The 19,828-nt window shown below is 41.7% G+C and overlaps 1 protein-coding gene across 22 annotated transcripts in view; it reads left to right on the forward strand.

Annotated features, from left to right (window-relative positions):
• The window catches only part of ARPP21 (cAMP regulated phosphoprotein 21), a 267,880-nt gene that overhangs the window by 63,281 nt on the left and 184,771 nt on the right, over positions 1 to 19,828 (forward strand). For 15 of the 22 annotated variants that reach the window (XM_005302670.5, XM_005302675.5, XM_005302676.5 and 12 more), the window contains exon 1: positions 11,439 to 11,990. The exons of 4 other annotated variants lie outside the window; for them this stretch is intronic. The gene's annotated coding sequence lies outside the window, so the exon portion shown is untranslated. Of the gene's footprint in view, positions 1 to 11,438; positions 11,991 to 12,016; positions 12,185 to 13,710; positions 13,983 to 19,828 lie in introns of those variants that run through there. 3 more of the 22 variants (XM_005302671.5, XM_065583666.1, XM_065583672.1) reach the window with 2 other exon arrangements.

The following is a 19,828-nucleotide window of genomic DNA, read 5'->3' on the forward strand; positions in this document are numbered from 1 at the left end:
CAAAGAAAAATTTAAATATGTCTACTGGTTAAGGCAAAGCGAAACAAAAAGAAGGCAGCTGGAGAAAATTTGGGGGAATTAGGGATAAGAAAATGTATTATTTTAAGGGCAGTGAATGATAAATAACTGTGCTTGGGAATAAAGTCTGAGGGTCTGACAGTACTGGAAACTAAGTAGTTCTTTCTGTGTTCTGTCATTTAAGGCACAGTGTCATTTGTTGTCGAACAGATCCAATTTTTAGATTAGCAATTGTTCATTCTTTATAGTAACTCCTCTGCAATAGACTAACAGAAATGGAAGAGAAACTGTGAATTGCTGGACTGATATCAATCAACCATGTTTTGTATTAGACCCTTTGGACCTGAGACACAGTCCTTTTCGAGTGAGGCCAATCAGGGAGGATCTCCGGGATGCTGGCAGTAGGAGGGTTACTGTGACTGACACTAGTATGCACTGGTAATAGACGGATATTTATTTCCTGGCCCATGTCACGTGAATTGGACCCTGGTTGTAACAGTTGTTGCTAACCCATACCTCCTGTGGAGACCAAATAATTCCCCTGTTACATGACAGGAATCAGGCTCCACTGGCCACATGTTTGATACAGTTTTTTAACTTTACCCTCACTCTTGTGTGTCACACCATTTTTATATGGGTTAAAAAGAGTTCTAAAGGGTAACACAGCAGGGAATGTTTCCGCTGGGTCTAGAGCTTGCTGCTATGCTTTGGGGTTGTGCGTGTGGCATGACAGTCCTATGCAGGAGTAATATACTGACTATACTGCAGTATGGGTCTATCTGCCTGTTTTAGTCAGTCATCTAGTGAGGATAAACAGTAAAGAAAGGGCTGTCGGATACCTGCTCCCTCTAGAAGCTTGTACAGTGCTGGTAGTGGAAGGCATGATGCGGCACAGTTCTTAATTCCAGGTTGCTTCAGATCTTTTGGCATATTTCTGTGCTGTTTTGCACATAAAGTATGATGTGGTCCTGAGGGGGCAAACAATTCATCTCACATTGAGTATGCAGGAAAATTATATGTCAGAAAAGTGCATTAGGCTCTCTACTCCCTCTATGTGAAGAGTCTTCTAATCTTCTCCAGTGCAGAGTTCCTGACCTACATTTGAACTCGCCTATGTGTTAACTGCTGCTCCTCACACTGACTAGGTTAATGGGGGTGGTTGTTTTATTTATTTATTTATTTTTTTACAGAGGTAGAAACTTCATTATTTTAACGTGGATGCAATTCTCTCGTCACTGGGGCTATGGATTTTTATATTAGCTCATGTGTAGGTTCTATAGCAGTCTCTCCCTTATTTTGCATCATCCTTGTTTGGCTGAAACATATTTGTAATGATTTTTAAAACTCCAGTTAATCTATTATTGCTGCAGCAATAGTGTTTGATTAACTGGGATTCAGCATCCATAAACATTACAGGCCCATCTTGAAGCCCTTTCTCAGTTTGTACTCTGTTCTTGCTCAGGAAAATTCCCATTTTGACTTCAATAGAAGGGTTACCTAAGTGAGGACATAATAAAATAGAGGCTCCAATTGCCTACTTCCACATGTAAACCCCCAAGAAGTGGGACCTCAACAAGAAGAGTTTTCTGAGAACCTCATTAAGGAAATGTGCCTCCTTGATGATTGGGGACACATTTTGATACCCTTATCCCAGGGCTAGCTGCCAAGCCTCACTAGGGTTGCAAACTTTCTACTTGCACAAAACCAAATACCCTTTCCCCACCCCCTGCCCTGCCTCTTCTCCAAGGGCCCCATCCCCTCCTCACTCATCCCCCCCCTCCCCGGCACTTGCTCTCCCCAACCTCACTCACTCGCTCATTTTCAGTGGGCTGGCTCAGGAGGTTGGGGTGGGGAAGGGGGCTCTGGGCTGGGGCAGGGGCTTGGGGTGCAGGTGAGGGCTCTAGCTAGGGGTGTGGGCTCTGGTGTGGGGCTGGGGATTAGGGATTTGGAGTGCAGGAGGGTGCAATAGGCTGGGACCAAGGGGTTTGGAGGTTGGGAGGGAGTTCAGGGCAGGGGATTGGGGTCTGAGGGGGTTAGGGGTGCAGGCTCCAAGTGGTGCTTACCTCAAGCAGCTCCTGGAAGCAGTGGCATGTTCCCTCTCCAGCTCTTATGTGTAGGGGCTCTGCATGTTGCCACCGTCCACAGGCGCTGCCCCCGCGGCCAATGGGATCGGTGGAGCTGGCGCTTGGGGCAGGGGCAGCGTGCAGAGCCCCTATGCATAGGAGCTGAAGAAGGGACATGCTGCTGCTTCCAGGAGCCGCGCGGAGCCAGGGCAGGCAGGGAGCCTGCCTAAGCCCCGCTGTGCCACCGACCAGACTTTTAATGGCCCGGTCAGCAGTGCTGACCAGAGCTGCCAGGGTTCCTTTTTGACTGGGCATTCCAGTCAAAAACCAGACACCTAGAATCATAGACTTTAAGGTCAGAAGGGACCATTATGATCGTCTAGTCTGACCTCCTGCACAACGCAGGCCACAGAATCTCACCCACCTACTCCTGTATCAAACTCCTAATCTATGTCTGAGCTATTGAAGTCCTCAAATCGTGGTTTAAAGACTTCAAGGTGCAGAAAATCCTCCAGCAAGTGACCCGTGCCCCACGCAGCTGAGGAAGGTGAAAAATCCCCAGGGCCTCTGCCAATCTGCCCTGGAGGAAAATTCCTTCCCAACCCCAAATATGGCGATCAGCTAAACCCTGAGCATGTGGGCAAGACTCACCAGCCAGACACCCAGGAAAGAATTCTCTGTAGTAACTCAGATCCCACCCTATCTAACATCCCATCACAGGCCATTGGGCATATTTACCGCTAATAGTCAATTAATTGCCAAAATGAGGCTATCCCATCATACCATCCCCTCCATAAACTTATCAAGCTTAGTCTTGAAGCCAGATATGTCTTTTGCCCCCACTGCTCCCCTTGGAAGTTCCAGAACTTCACTCCTCTGATGGTTAGAAACCTTTGTCTAATTTTAAGTCTAAACTTCCTGATGGCCAGTTTATATCCATTTGTTCTTGTGTCCACATTGATACTGAGTTTAAATAATTCCTCTCCCTCCCTGGTATTTATCTCTCTGATATATTTATAGAGAACAATCATATCTCCCCTCAGTCTTCTTTTGGTTAGGCTAAACAGATCTCCTTTCATAAGACAGGTTTTCCATTCCTCGGATCATCCTAGTAGCCCTTCTCTGTACCTGTTCGTTTGAATTCATCCTTCTTAAACATGGGAGACCAGAACTGCACACAGTATTCCAGGTGAGGTCTCACCAGTGCCTTGTATAACGGTACTAACACCTCCTTATCTCTACTGGAAATACCTCGCCTGATGCATCCCAAGACTGCATTAGCTTTTCTCACAGCCATATCACATTGGCGGCTCGTAGTCATCCTGTGATCAACCAATACTCTGAGGTCCTTCTCCTCCTCTGTTACTTCTAACTGGCAACCCTACGTCTCACAGATCTTAGGGAATCAGCAGGAGGACAGGATTAAACACTGGCTAGAGGCTGCAGGGTTTTGTTTCAGTTTTGGGTCTCTAGTGCAGCTCAGGGGACCTATTACCAGGCTGTCTCAGCTGGTGGTAGGCCCCAGAATGCCACTATAGAAAGATTCACATTGCAGCAGGATGGAGTAGGCCATGGGGAAGTAATACAGCCAACTGACTGAGCTACTCTGTCCAGGATGCTCTCCAGCAAAAACAGCTGTGAGGGATCAAACCTCGTGCATGGAAAGATTGCAAAGGGAATAATGAAGTGACATGCATCGAAAGGATATAACCCAACATGTACAATAGCCTGACACTTTTAGGCAGCATTGAAATATTTGTAAAAACATGGGGCAATCAGGTAGTGGATCTTTCAATGTAACAAGTAATTTGACATCTTCATTGAAAAAATGTGGGGAATTCCCCTTGCCCTTGTGTATTTGGATGAAATAACTATTTATAGACATTTGCTTTGTAAGAACAACACCCACCTCTTATTAGCATCAGGTACAGACCCACCCCCCCCAATGCTAGACTTAGGCGTTAAAAGAATAAAAATGTATGTGCAAGTTATAGGCCTGATCCTGTACCCCCTGAAATCAATGGGAGCAGTCTAAGCCTGTGAAAATCCTAAGCAGCCATTTTAGAGCAAATCAGATGTTTCTGTGAGTATGAGCTAGGAGGATGACACACATGCAGGGGAAGTTTCAAATGGGTGATTTGGATGTGCAGCGGTGAGTACTCTTGAATGCTTTGGGGTTTGGGATAAGGTAGGCAGTGCCAGAGTTGGCCCACAAAAGACAGGAAGAATAAGTAGAGAAGTCACCTGCAAAGACTTCTACTCAGCATTCCTCTACCCATTAGAAATCTACTAACCACTGTGTGCAAGTCACCAGCTAACTTTGCACTCGTTCTAAAGGATAGTGCCAGTCCACCCAATGGCAGGATGTAAACAGAGTGCAGGCTTCAGCTGGGGAAGAGGTCTTCCTGGTGCACTTAAAATGCTGCACCAAAAATGTGCTTATGTGAGCAGCAAGGACTTTACTGAACGCACCAAGGAGACAGAGAGTTTTGAGAACTTCAGCAGTTGTTGTGCTGCTCCCTCCATGCAAGTAATGCTACACAGCCATGTATAATAGCTGATGGCAGGAAGCAGCACAGGATGAGAGGGGTATGGTGACAAGCCATTTATAATGCCTAGTCAGAAAAAGCACATTTAAAGCAATGGGTTTTATTGGAAACTGGGTTTTATTTAGAAACTGCTGTGTGCTTCTGTGTGTGTTGCCATTAAAAAGGAGAAAGGGCAGGCAGACGTGCCCCTATGTATCTAGTGGGTGAAGGAAGGGGAGTAACAGGGCTCTCTCAGTTGCAATATGCAAATTCAATTGACATGGAAAGCCTATTAGTATGGGGATTACGGACCTCTAATCTTAACCTATTGTGCTTAGTATATCTGGTGTCGTTTCAATGAAAAGCAGAGAAGCGCAGGCTCACCCATAACATAGTTATAGACAATGTACTGGACTACACACATCTGCCTTGACAGATACAGACTATGCACAGCCAGAAATGCAGCTGAACCTCGTGTAGCACATAATAAAGTACAGAGCAACCCCATTTATATCACCAGGGGCAATAGGCAACTGAACAGTTAATCCGTGGAAAGCCAGGGAGCAAGAGAATCTCTCTGTCCCCTCATAGTGATAGTCCCCTGTATACACCCACCCATATGCCACAGTGTCTCAGTAAGGGCCCCTTGCTTCCACCCAAGTGTATCATGGTCACTATGTAATGTTACACTATTCTTCACCAAATAACTTTTTTGTTTTCATTCCACAAAGGTTGTCCTTTATGTTGTAGTTCTGTCATCACTGGGTTATTTGTAGAGGATTAAAAAGGATTCTTTTCTTCAGACATGCTTCTCTATCATGATTTCACAGATCCACCTGTGCTGATCCACCTGCTCCCCTAGGAGGGGAACTCAGCCACTAGAATCCTCTAGTCAAGGCTCTTTTCTGCTTATGCAGCTCAAGTATCTAGTTCAGGAGTAGGCAAACTTTTTGGCCCGAGGGCCACATCAGGTTTCAGAAATTGTATGGAGGGCCAGTTAGGGGAGGCTGTGCCTCCTCAAACAGCCAGGCATGGCCCGGCCCTGCCCTGCCCCCATTCAACCCCTCCTGCTTCTCACCCCCTAATGGCCTCCCCCGGACTCCTGCCCCATCCACCCCCATTCCCTGGCAGCCCCCCCCAAGACCCCTGTCCCACTCCCAGTCCCCTGACAGCCCCCAGAACCCCCACACCTGACTGCACAATCCAACCCTTCCTTATTCCTGACTGCCCCCTCAGGACTCCTGCCCCATCCACCCCTTCTCCCTGTTCCCTGACAGCCCCCAGAACCCCTGCCCCTGACTGCCCCCGCATCCCCCATCCAACCATCCTGTCCTTCCTGACTACCTCCGGGAACCCCTGCCCCCATTCAACCCTGTTCCCCAGGCTCTGACCACCCTGACCCCTATCCACACCCCCACTCTGACCACCACCCCAAATTCCTCTGCTCTCTGTCCAACCCCCCCTGCTCCCTGCCCCCTTACTGCACTGCCTGGAGCACCGGTGGCTGGCAGTGCTACAGCCACGCCCAGCTAGAGCTGAGGCTGCGGGGGAGGGGGAACAGCAGGGGAGGGACCAGGGCTAGCTTCCCAGGCCAGGAGGGTCCCACGGGCCATAGTTTGCCCACCTCTGATCTAGAGAGTAGGAGAATACAGTCATGCTTACAGCAGATCCACCAGCTGCTTCCAGTAGCTCACTTCACACCACTCCGAAGCACAATCTTTGCAAATGGGACACCACTAAAACTAGTCCTATGTTCAGTTTCCCTATGGATCAGATACCCATTCCCTAATCTGGATACAGCTTCCCAGACAGTAAGGTCTTCTTCTAAACTCCACTCTGGACTCAGTGCTGCCGTACAGTCTTGCCTTATTGCTCCCCAGGGCAAGTCAAAAGATGAGTGCCAATGATGTTGCTTGTGGTCCTCTGGCAGGACCAGTGTCTAGTAGGCTAAGGACTATGGTAACCATGATAGGGATGGAGCACATGTGGCTTTTCTTATGTCTCCCTTGAACTCACCATCTAGGGGCATGATGGTTTCCAGGGCAAGTCTGTGCTGCTGGATTAACTGTGCCTCCATGAAGCCTTGTTAGGTTATTGATCCTCTTGAAAGGTATTGGCATCTCCTCAGCCTTTGAGAAAGAGCAAACCTTCACCCCCTTTTCTGGCTTGAATGGAGACCACTGTAATATGATCAGGTGTTGTGCAGTCCCCACTCTGAACTGCACATCCCAAAAGAACCACTCCCCCGCAATTCCCTGTCTCTCTCTCTCTTTTCCTAACCCCTGTCCTAGACCCTTGTAGTCACCTTTCCTCTAGCCCCACTTCTGGCCCTGTTCTTTCTAGCCAGCCAGCCTCTCACTCCCTGCCTACTGGAATTTCTCTGTCTTTTGTATTTATGCCCTTCCTGCATGTTTGTTTTTATAAAATCAGTTGAAGTGGGATTCCCAGATGTGCAGAGTCCTGAGCAACCAATAAGAGACCGGTGCCTGAATTGCTTAATCTGCACCTGCTGATTAGTTCTGTCTCTAATGTGACTAAAAGTCTGAAAGCAGCTGGCTGAGCACTTTGTGGGGCTTCTGAGCACTTTTGAAAATCCCAATTGAGCAGCCAGTCCCACATCTATTCAGCTGAACCCCTAGAATGCTCAGGTAACTTGAGTGCAAACTGCTGCTCTGCTCTGAAAATCCCCCATGCCCCCAAATAATACAGTGAGCCCCATTTGCAGCATGCAATTGGTCATTTGCACCCGTGCCAGCTTTTGAAAATTTGCTAAAACTCAAATTCCTACTGACTTCCTTGAGAGCTATAGCTGAACAGGGACTGCAGTTTCTGGCTCTGAGATGGCTCAGAAGGCAATATCCTGTGGGGTGTTGGGGCATGCTTAAAAAGATAGGCATTACTCTCTAGACTTCATAAAAAACATGTTTTCAGGAGATATAGATTTGGTACATCAACCATTTGGGATCTCAGAGAGAAACTTAAAGGGGATTTAGAATGTCAAACACAAAGAAATGATGCTTTGCTTTTAGTGGGAAAGAAATCTTCCTGAGCACTGTTAGCAACAGATTATTTTTTTTAAAAAAAGGTAGTTCATTGATGTTCCTCTAAGGAGAACTAGTCAATAGAGTAGGGGTCTGATCCTACTCATAATGAAGTCCATAGCAAAACTCTGATTGACTTCAATGAGGATCGGATCAGAATTTAGTTTTCCTTTACATTCTCATACGTGTCTGTGCCTGAATGACTTTGCTAATTTTACATTAGTCATGGGGTATTATTGACTGAACCTAGAATAAATATTTCAGTTCTACCAGCAACGTATTTAAAAGCAGAACAGTATTTGATTATCTTTGTGCTTCAAATTTTCATTTTAATTAGGACTATAACATTTCTATCCCCCATCTGCATAAGGTAAATTTGGTACAGTGCTTAAGTCATCAAAACTGAAAAACAGTTTTTTTCAAAATAAAAACTAACCTCTTATCAGAATATAATCTTAAAATGATCCAGTTATTTACATTATAGTAACTTAATCCAAATCACCCCAGATCTCCAAACCATCATTTGCAATGTGTATTTTGCATATTACCTAGCTTTCACTGCAAAATGATTAAAGCCTGAGGAAATGTGCAACCAGTAATACAAGCTCATAATATTATATTAAAAATGACTGTATGATATAATAGCACAGTGGTTCAGGGAGTACAGGTGTGAATCTCTGTGCATATACATACATAACAAATTTCTAAACTAATTTATGCTTTGGAAACCAAACAACTTTTCTAGATTTGTAAACATCAATCTAAGTTGCACACAGAGCACAAGCACAATGACTTGCCCACTCAGTTTGAAAATATCAGGCCAAATACCGTATATGGTCCTTACTCAAGCCAAAACTTCCACTGTTGTCAATGGGAGGTGTGTGTGTGTGTGTGTGTGTAAGAACTGCACCATCTGGCCTATTTAGACCCCAATCCTCCAAGCTGGTTGGCCTGTATAGAGCAGTTTGCAGGGTTAGAGCCTCAAATGTGCACTGCAGGCCAATTGACATGCTAAATCTTAAGGTTCCAGTGGAGATTTTATGCCTAGATATCATTTTTTAAATACTCCTGAACCCAGATTATGCAAAAGATAGCAATGGGCACAACAGAGTTCTGAAAAGTTTGTCTTGAGTACTATGTGCCAAATTCTGCCCTGGTTACAGACACAACTCCTGACATATGTGAGAAAACTTGTCCCTGTGTGTATTACAAGTCAGCACAGGGAGCAGCAGACTGTGGTCCTGATGTGTCACTTCTCAGAAATAGCTAATGATTTTTCTTTCTATGTGCGGGGAAGATCCTAAAGAGGGAAGTAAGATACATTGATTCAGGTCTTTGAAAATGTCAGACACATACCTGACTATATAAAGGTCTGAGGGAGCTTCTCAGGATGGGGGCAGATGTGTTTGGCACCAGTCACCTTTCCCAGGTCTGGAGCTTCTAGTACAGGGGCTAATTTGCATATCAGATTTTGTATACAACTCATATTTTTTAGAGTATTTTATTTAAATTGCTGGAGCTGATATTTTTCTCTAGCATTTGATAAATAATGTTTACCAAATGGTAGAAAATGAACATGCAACATATGTTAGCTCTAACAGCAAACTGCCACCATCAGATATTATCCCATAGGGCTGGTTGGAGCAGAATGCCAAGTCTGCAGCTTGTATGTACATATACACACAGAGTCCAAACGTAACATCCCTAGAATTCCATCTCCCCCATGAGAAATCACCCATATAACCTGTGGCGGTGAAGTGGTTCTTCTGCTGTTTTGCATATCCATTATGTGTAATAACGGAGTCTGGAAACACTACCTAACTATGCTTGCTTGCTTTCTCTCGCTTCCTCTGCCCGCCCTACCCTCTCTTTCAGGCAGGCAGATGTTGCAGTGTCTGGTTAGGGGATGAGTGATCCTTCAACATCCTAATGCGGTCTGAGTTCTCACTGTTTCACTGGATAGCCTGCTAAAAAGGAAGTGGGCCAGTAGAAGTGCTGAAACTGGCCTGCTCCATGGGATACATGAGGTGTGTCATTGTGCAGAATCAGGCCCTCTGTATTTACATGCAAAGTCATATTAGCTCTAATAAACACTTGGTCTGTAGTAAGGCAGAGCAAACATTTTAAAAGTAAAGTCAAAGGGACTGAACCTGACCTGTATATAAAACTTAAAAAAGCTTACTACCCCAGCGTGAAAAAACTTCTCTGCACTATCTTGAGGAACTATTCACCCTGATAAGGATTGCTTATCACCTTTTCTAAGCTATTTTTGTTTGAACTATGAGTTATATTTCACAGTGTAAGAATATGTTAAATAATGAAATTTAAAGTGGAAGGAGCCATACATTAATAGGAATAAGCCACATCAGGAGGTGCATTAGTACTGTAGGCTTTTGGCGTACTTGGCTGAATGCTTCTGATCACTTCAGGCATGCACCAACAGTCGGCTAATGTACACCCTGTTGTGGCTCATTGCTTGTTATACTCATACACTCTGATTTTAAAAGCAGGTGTTGGCTTCCAAGGGGAGAGAGATTCCAAGGGCTTCAGGATAATACTTCATAAAGCAAATATTTCGCCCCTCTGTGTAGTTGTCTTCACTTGCCTTGTAAATTATTTCTCTTACATTTGTGATCATGGAGAATTGTATCTTGTGACAAAGGATTTTGTTTTAAAATACATAACTACATTTTAAAACTATCTGTTAGAAAAGCTATCTCTGTGTGTGCAAGTTAGATTATCTGTCTTGCTCTAGACAAAAGTGAACAGCATATTTCATACTATTTTACTCGTTTATGCTGTATGCTTATTTCCTGTTTGTTTTTCATTTACAGGATTACTAATGACAGCTACTACCAGAGGCTTCTGTCTCTTTTCAGGTTATTGTAATATGGGACATTGTACTATATACACGATTATTCACAGAGCATGCATTTCCAGCAGCTGAATTGCTGGATCTGCTCTTAATGATCTATGGCTATTACAGCTGGGACTGTACAGTCCAGCTATAATCTTGGTGCATATTAATAACCACCTAGCAAAAAGGTAAATGCCCTTTTCTCTGCTGGAGGCAGAATGAACGGCTGGATGTATTCAGCTGGGCAAACGGGGCTGCAATTGTCAAAAGGGGTGATCCTTTAGAAATGTTTCTCTCTGCTTTATTGCGTGCAGCAAAACTCTTAAAGAAATATGATCAAATGAGAAACTAGCTGCAGCCCTGCAGAGGTGGGGGAGGGAGGAAAAGAGGGGATCATTCATGTGCCCCCTTTTCAGGGGGCTTATCCGCTCCCACCCAACAACCTGCTGCAGTGTCTTTTTCCTCCACCAGCTCCGCTGATCAGTGCAGATGCTGTCAAATTGCACGGAGCAACACCACCAACAATAATGATTAATCCTCTTCTCCCCAAACCTGCGCTAAACTGTCTTCCAGCGTCTAGGGGCCACTTTTTTTTTTGGAGGGGGGTGGCGGGGTGCGGAAAGGAGAGGGGGTGAGCCAAACCCAAGAAATTGCCAGAGATTAATGAGCCTTCTCCTTATTAGTGTGTCCGTGGGCTTTGTCTGCTCGGGGCTGGGCGGGGGGCAGCGTGAATGGATGGCACAACGTGCAGGAAACACACACATTACACACGCTGCAGCTCGGGCAGCGCCTCTCCCTCTCCGCGGCGTAAGGGTGAGGGATTGGGGAGGAAGGGGACACGACCCGGCCAATGGCAGCGGCCGCGGCGGAGTCGCTGGCAGCTGCTGCGGCGGCGGCCGGGGTCGAGCCAGCATGAGCCGGGGCAGGGCGCGGGGAGCGGAGCCGGCGCGAGCAGAACGCGCTGCCTCGGGTCCCAGGCGCCGCGCGCCGCAGCGTGGGCGGGGAGAGGGAGAAAGAGAGGGAGCTTCGCAGGCGGGCAGCGCAGACTGCGAGAGAGGCAGCAGAGGGGGGACAGGCAGCGAGAGACAGACAGACAGACAGCCAGGCAGGCGGAGAGGACAGCCCGCGATAAGAGCCAGAGTCGGGGATAGAGCGAGAGGACAGGCAGCGCAGGGAGGACAGACAGAGGGATACATAAAGGGCAGCGAGAGGGAGAGAGAGACAGCGGCACAGCAGAGAGAGGGAGACAGAGAGGCAGTGGGAGCCCGCTCGGCGAGTCAGACAGACCCACGCGCCCAGAGAAGTAGCGTCTCCTCCCGAGTAGCAAAGGGGGCGAGGCGGAGGAGGAGGAGGCAGAGACCATGTCTTTCAGGAAGACAGCCACTGTACTGTAACAGCACCATAGCTGCAGCAACATAAACACACACGCCAAAAAAGCCCCACACCACCAAGAAGCTGGGGGCAGATCCATTGTGCGGGCAAGGTAAATCCAAAAAGCTGTGGACATCCGTGTGCTGTGTGTTCTTTGTTGTTATGATGTTGTCTTCCCCCACCCCACCCCTTGCATGTGTTTTCTGTCATTTTGTTGAAATCATCCCCACCCTCCCTCAAATTTTTAATTTTGAGGTCAGCGTGGCTTAAGTGTTGGAGATTGAGGAGCAGAGAAATAGAACAAAGGTTTGTGTTTATTGCATACAGTATGCAGTGATCTATGGTTACTTCAAGGCTCCTACTTTAAGATGTGATATTTACAACAACATTAGATTCATATTTTAGTGGAAGTGGGGATATTGGTTCGGAAATTGCTAGACTGGTAACTGAGTATTGCACAGGAGCACGGTAGTATCTAGGTTTTTACAAAATAAAATATGAATTTGCCATTTAAAAAGACTGTTTTAATTTATTTCTTGATGTTGTATGTAGTGTTGTACCTTGTGTAGAGTTCACATGGAAAGATATGGACAGATGTTTAGAAAGTTTTCCTGGTGAGGTCGGACACATTTCTGATAGCTAAATATAAAGTGGATGCTATATGCAGTGTTATTATTCAGACCATAAATGTTTCATTTGCGTTGCATAGTAAATAACAGATGGCAGATAATTTAAGAATTACATTAAAACTGGGGGGAATACAAACGTGAAGATGATCGAGGTGGTAATAGGTGCTGCAGGATCTTTCAGGAGCATTGTTTTATGGTAGGGCATTTTGGGTAATAGTAATTGTTCAATTTTAGTAAGTTAAAATAATTAGCCCCCGTCTGCTTTTCAGAAATTGAGTTCAACCTTATAGAGAAATTTCAGATAGCAATTTTAATAAGAAATACAGAAAGAGGTAGTCATTCTAACAACTGTTTTAGTAATCAAAGCTTTAAACACTTATCTATTGATTTGTGAAAATTAATTAAAAAATTGGGATGATTTTTGCATTACCTTTGCTAGAAGAAAAAACATTTGGGACGGTTTAATACTTGAGTATTCCTACTGGATAGTAATTTTGTTTGGCAAAACGTGTACCATGTGCTTTGTTAGCATCATTATTTTATAATATGGTGATCATGCAAGAGAATAATAGTCTGGAAGCCATAAGTTTAATGTAAAATTTTTAGCAGTTTACCATGTTCATAAATAGTGAATGTTACTGTGTTGCTGCTGTTTATTAAAAAAATGCATATTTGAATGTGTATTGTTTCAACTGCATTGTTTATAGATATAAACAAGGCATGTACTCATTCTGTGCACCCATTCTTGTGCAACTTTGTTAATGTTGTTATTATTGTTATTTAGTTTACTTACTGTTTTAACCACCTGGAATATCCCCACATTTCTAGTTCATGTTTCAATAGTGGGTCTGTTGTCTCCCTGCTCCCTGGGTGTATACATTGCGTTTTTTTTTTAAAATGCATCCCAGTGTTACTGTAACATGACAGTCCTGTAAACATATTGAGTAATGAAGCCAAATGAGCAGATATCAACACAGTAGGTGGTTTGATTTGCCGCTGTGATGCTTCTGACACTGCACTTAACTAGATGTATGAATCAATATGTATTTCTCTTACAATCCTCCAAAATTGACTCTGCAAATTTTAACCAAGTACAAAGAATTAAAGTTAGTTGTTGGGGTGGGGAGGGGGGCGAAATTGTTAAGCTGGCCTTCAACTTTTCAGTCACGTAATTTAACTGCACACTAATTTTTGTTTTAACAGTCTTCATCATGGATCAAGGCAAGTTTGTGTGCACAATTAGGCTTGCAAATTACTAATCTCACCTTGACTTTGCCTCTCAGTTCCCAACTAAGCATGGTTACCTTGAGAACTGTGGCATTAGCACTGTTAGAGCATGCTCCGCTTGGGAGTTCGGGTGTGTTCTATTTTTAATGCTATTTAATGAAGAAGCTTCTCACTCTGCAATGAAGGAAGCATAATGGAAGAGCAGAGCAATGATTGGTTATGGATACTGAAAAAGGAAAATTGCAAAGGTAAAAGCGGACAATGGGATATGGTGATGATTATTCAAATCCTTTTAATATATTTATATTAGTCTAATATAAATGAAAATTCAATTATAACAAAAAGCTGATTGAGTCGATGTTTTAAATAAACCCTTTTTTGGGGGGGGTCTAAGAAGAATTTTTAAAAATAAAGAAGTACCTTAAAAGTTGTAGAAGACGTAAACGGTGGATAGAAATTGTTGCTTTACGGAACTGTTGATTAATCTGTATATTCTGACATTTATACAAAGATATTATCTAAAGAAAATTATCCCGTTTTGATGCAGATCATTTCATGGTAAAATGTTTAATGATGAAATAACATTATTTTAAGAAATATTTTTAAATGTACCTGTTTTCTTGTGAATTTAGTGCTCACTTCTGTTGTTTAAATGGTGTACATTTTATGGCGATAAACTCAGAAACTTCTGCTTCTGACTGCTTTCTGCCTTTCAGTACTTAAAAGTTGTTTCAATGAATACCACACAGCATGTAATATTTTCAGAAAGCAAACAACTCTAAACCTCTAGTGACATATGTGAGGAAAAGAAAATGCCTATAGATATATTTGCATAATGATATTCGCTGTAATAAATGTCTAGATACTCTTTTAAAATGCTTTCCTTTACGGGGAAGTGTTCCATAAATCTGTAACCAGAAAAATATTCATTGGCTATTTGCAGCAATCCACGTATCCAGCATTGTATAAAGAGGATAGTCCTTGATTAAAGATGTCACATATACAATAATTTTGTTCTCCCGCTCCTGTCCCTACAGTATTACAAAATATTGGTCTAAGTAATTTTTAGGGTCCAATCCTGCAAACATTCGTGTAGCTAGTCCTTAAATCTGTGTAGTCCTGTTGATTGCCTTGGGGTTAAGTATGCAAGTAAGGGATATTCACTTGAGCAAGGATTTGTGAGATCAGACCCTAGGAAAAGAAATGACATAGACAATATAAAGAACAGAATTAAATCAATGAGAAAATTAACACAATTCTCATTGTAGGAAATAACACAACTATAGTACAAAAGTGTCTTTGAAACTTGACCCACGCGGAGTAATCAGACACCAAATTGAGCTCGCTGTAAGGATGTAAGTTAGCCCCAAGACATCACTGGGACTACTTGCATGAGTAAGGCAAGCAGAAGTTGTCCTAATAAAACACTAATATGGAGTAGCGAAAAAAATAAAACGAAAAGGATATAAGAAGTTTTAAATTACAATATGTTCTTGGTTTCCACCCAGTTAAAGTGTAATATGATTTAATCAAGTATTTTAGCTTAGAATTATGAGTAAAAAGGAACACTAATTCTAGAATCACTTTCTCATAGAGTGTAATCTTGAGTTCCTTGTGCACACATAGAAGAAATGCGGGATCTGGTCCAAAGGTTGCATCAGTGTCACAAATACCAGGATGAATTTTTAGCTGCTGTAAATTGGTGTAGCTCCATCGACTTTAGTAGAGCTGTGTTGATTTGCACCAGCTGATGATCTGGCCTGCCATTTATAATGTACCAGATTCTACTATCCAGACTCACATTGAGTAGCAGCTTACTCCATGAGTAGCACCATAGATTTCTGTGGGATTAGTTGCAGAGTAAGGAACTATATAGTGTGTGCAAGGTTGGCAGTACTTGGCACATAGGGAATACTCACAAAATAATGGCTTTGTACAAAGCTTGTTGAAAACAATGGGAGACTTTTTAGCCCAATGTCTTTATTTAGATGTAAAGAGAGTTTGTAACTCAAATGATCATTTTAAAGGGAATGCTATGAATTTTTAAGTAATTTATTATTAAAGATTGGTCAGTTGAAAATTAATGTAACTGCAATACCAATCAACTTGCAAAATCTTTTTGTCCCTTTGCTCATTCATTCATTAGATGTGAAGTTTTGTTCTGTGCAGGTAGTAACTCAAACAAGCGTGTCATTGTTTTTCATCCTGAAGAATGAAACATATATTAAATTAAAAGGCATAAATGCGAAGGATTGTGTAAATTCCAGTGGAAAGTAAGCGGTTCTGAAGAAATCCTAGAAACACTAGATACAGGCAAGCATATCTTTGCATATGGTAATGTGCACTTCTGTAGTAGTACTTTCCATCCCAAAGCTTGCTTAATTAAGCCTTACGCCGTCCCTGTGATGCAGGTAAGTATGACTTTCCCCATTGTAAGGATGGGTAAACTGAGGCACAAAGTGATTAAGCGACCTGTCCAAACTCACATAGCTAATTTGTGACATGGCCTGAAAAAGAACCCTGTCCCAACTCACATTCCTGTGCTTTAACTAACAGACAATGCTTTCTGTCTTATTGCTGTTGCTTAGTTTTTCAAAGTTTTAGCACTTCTGATATGCTGTCAAGATGGCTTTCAGAAAGACCTAAATAAAAATAAAACTACATAAAAAATCATGTTGTATGTGCATAGTAGTACAATTTTATAATTATTTTTTCTATTTTTTTTTTTTAAAATTGTGCCTAACTGGCAAACAAGGCATTTTTGACACAAGTAATCAATGGTCTGGATAACTGATAATTTTAGTTTTTTATGAAGAGCACATATATATATTCCCATTGGTACGCCATTGTAAGTTATGAATTGGATAGTTGATATTCCAAGTTAAGAAATGTTTCTAGTAGGATACTTATTATAGGGCAGTACTGCAAACTCCACCATAAGGTTAACTGCTAGCTGGAAAGGTCAACATTATAATGATGACATAATTATGGTACGCGTGTGTATTCTTTTCTAGGAAAATAAAAGACAGGTGAAGATTATGGTACTGTTTTTTACTGAGACAGTGAAAAACTTATTTGTACATTCTGTTCTTACTGAATTTGTACCAATTTGTCTATGGAGGCCCAAAATACTTAGGTATAACATTTACATACAGCTACTTATATTTGCTTGACTTGGGTTTCCAGTTTGAGTACCTCCAATTGTAGATTCCATGGATTAGAACATGTGGTGGATGTACACTATGTAAATTTGTCAGTAACATTTTCCTGCATATGGTTTCGCTGTAAGTATAATGTTTTCTATATCTTTCCTTAGCTTGTTTTTTTTTTTGTTTAGAATCTGAGAACACACAAAACATCTACATTAATGTTTAAAGTTTGCCATATCTGCTCATGAAAAGAGACTGTGGCTGAGAGTGACACTTCTGCAAAAAAATTCCACAGGATCCTCATAAAATTGTCCTAACACAAGCTTTTTGTTAATTATACTAGTTTTGTGTACCTAGCTCTTCCTTTTTATTAACACAGTTTCCAGTCTTTCCAATAATACTTCAGCAATAAAGCCTTTACTTTATTCTAGGAGAAGGATATTACTGGAAAGCTGTCCCTTTTTAAAATCTGTTTACCATTTTGGATCATACAATGGTATATTTAATGGAATTACTTTAGATATATCTAGATACCTAAATAATATGATAAGCCAGTATCTGAAAACACATTCTCATATGATGTTTGTTTATTTGCATTTCTACTCCTAAATTAACTCTTCCTACATTAAGTTCCTTTTCTCTTAGTGAGATGGAGAAAGCTGGAATAAATAAAATAAACAAGACTTTAGATTTTATAGGCATCAGTTAAGGGAATTTTAAGGTTAAGTAACTAGTCACCATTGTGATAAGCATGGTTGAAAATCTTAGATACTGTAATATGTTTTTCTACTACATTCTCAAGAAGCCATAAAGTTTTTTTTCTATGACAGATATAATACAACACAATTTTAACTGAAACACACACACACACACACACACACACACACAAAAGCAGCAATGTCTGGGAACACATTTATGGTTTGGATAGTTAGTGTTGTAAAGTAATGGATTTCTGAGTAATTTGTAAGCAAATATAGGTTTCTAGATGTGATCGTTCACATTCTGTATATTAAACTGTGTCAGAGGAAAAGTAAAATTTTTTGGTAAGTGAAACACAAAGAGCTGTCCACAGAGAAACTGGCACATTTTTTATTGTACTTGCAGTGAATAAGACATCTGCTTCTGATCTTCCTTCCAGGTGGTGACTCACAATTTAAAGGGGTGGTGGGGCGGAAGGCAAGCTACTAAAAAACCCCAACCATTAAAAAAAAACCCTCCAATATCTTAGTGCTTGTTGATATGTTTCCAGTTTTGTTTTAGGGAATATATCAACTGCAGGTACTGTATAAACATTTCATAAATATTAAAGCCGTTTGAGCTTGGAAAAGTCCCCAGATGGGTAAAAGCTACCTTTTTCTAAACCAGAAGGCCTCAAGCTTGTGAATCGAAGGAAGGACAGGGGAAGAGTGTCAGGGTGGGGGGGGGGGAACACTTAAATGCACAATTTTTATTTGAGGCATACAAAGTTTTGCTATCTTTGTCCTATTGTTCTCACTCTATGCTAAAATACCCAAATCAAATATGAGAACATCCAGTTGCTTTCAGGCTTCTTTTTATCCAGTACCTAATTGGAAAAAAGCAGTGATTTCACTGGATTCGTGAAAATAAGGCTTCCATATCTAATGTTAATCCTGTGATCAACAGCACACTGGTACATTTTAATTTCCTGTGCATTGCAGTGTTTTATATTTTTGTTGCATTATGAGTTGTACTTTTTGTTGTATTGAACACAGTAGATATACTTGGAACATTCTAGAAATTCCGACTGTCATTTACAGCAATGGTCTTCTAAACTTTTTTTTCATTTGCGGACCCCCTAAAAATTTTGAATGGAGTTGCAGACTACTTTGTAAACCTTAGATATAGCTTATGAACCCCCAGGGGTCCATGTACCACAGGTTGAAAACCACTGATTTACAGAATAAGGATCAGATAGTAACAGCTTTACTTATGGTGAGTCTTATTGACTGTAATGGGGCTTCTTGTGGTGCAATGCCCCGTTTATCATCAGCCTGGGTGTCACAATGGGGCCAAAAGTAAAGAGAATGTGACAGGACTTTTTCTGATGAACAAGACCATAGTGTGTGAATTACAATGATTACAGCCATCATATCAACTTTATAAGTAATAGTCAAATTGTTCATGGTCAGATGAACAGTTTACTGTTTTGGGTTTGATAGTGCAAGCACTTACCTGATCAGTGTCCCATCGAAATCAATGGGGAATTTTACCTAAGACATCCTGATTGGTCTTCTTATATTAAACATTGTAGTAATGTGGGTTTTAATAACAGGGATGGGGAATTAGGACAGTGCAACCATTCATGTTATTGAACTTTTTACTTTCAGTTGCAGTAAAGTAAATACTGAATTGTTGTGGTGCAAACCAGCCTTCAAGGTATGGAGGTCATTTGAGCACACAATTTAATTATATTTCTGTTTAAAATAATACTCTTCCATTTCTGAGGTGAAATGCCACCTTCTAAATTTATTACCAGAGGCATAACATTAAGAATAATTTGAACTAGCTTGCTTAATGTGTTAGAAAATACTTGTCATGGAGTCAGAAAAGTTTATGATGTCATAAAAGCTTTAAGAGAAACACATCAAATAAACTGTTCACTTTTTACAGTAGGCCACCAATTTTAATGTGAACCCTGGAAATAACTCTGATAGTTTTATCATTTATAAATCATGCATTTCATAATCCATCATGTTTTAAAGGAAGGAGGTTTGACTTTCATGCTTTCTGTATTCATTTCAGAAAAATTAAGACCACCTTCAAATGATAGAAAAAATTGTCTACATAGATCTGTAAAGTAAGCATAATAACTTTTAAAAAGGCATATTAAAGTACACTGTCAGAATATATGCTCTCATTTATCTGTTTCCAGCACAATATAATGCAGAATATTGTAGACAATTGCAAACCTATTTCTGGTTCTA

The sequence above is a fragment of the Chrysemys picta genome, chromosome 2 (genome assembly GCF_011386835.1).
Source record: "Chrysemys picta bellii isolate R12L10 chromosome 2, ASM1138683v2, whole genome shotgun sequence".
Classification (NCBI taxonomy): Eukaryota; Metazoa; Chordata; order Testudines; family Emydidae; genus Chrysemys; species Chrysemys picta.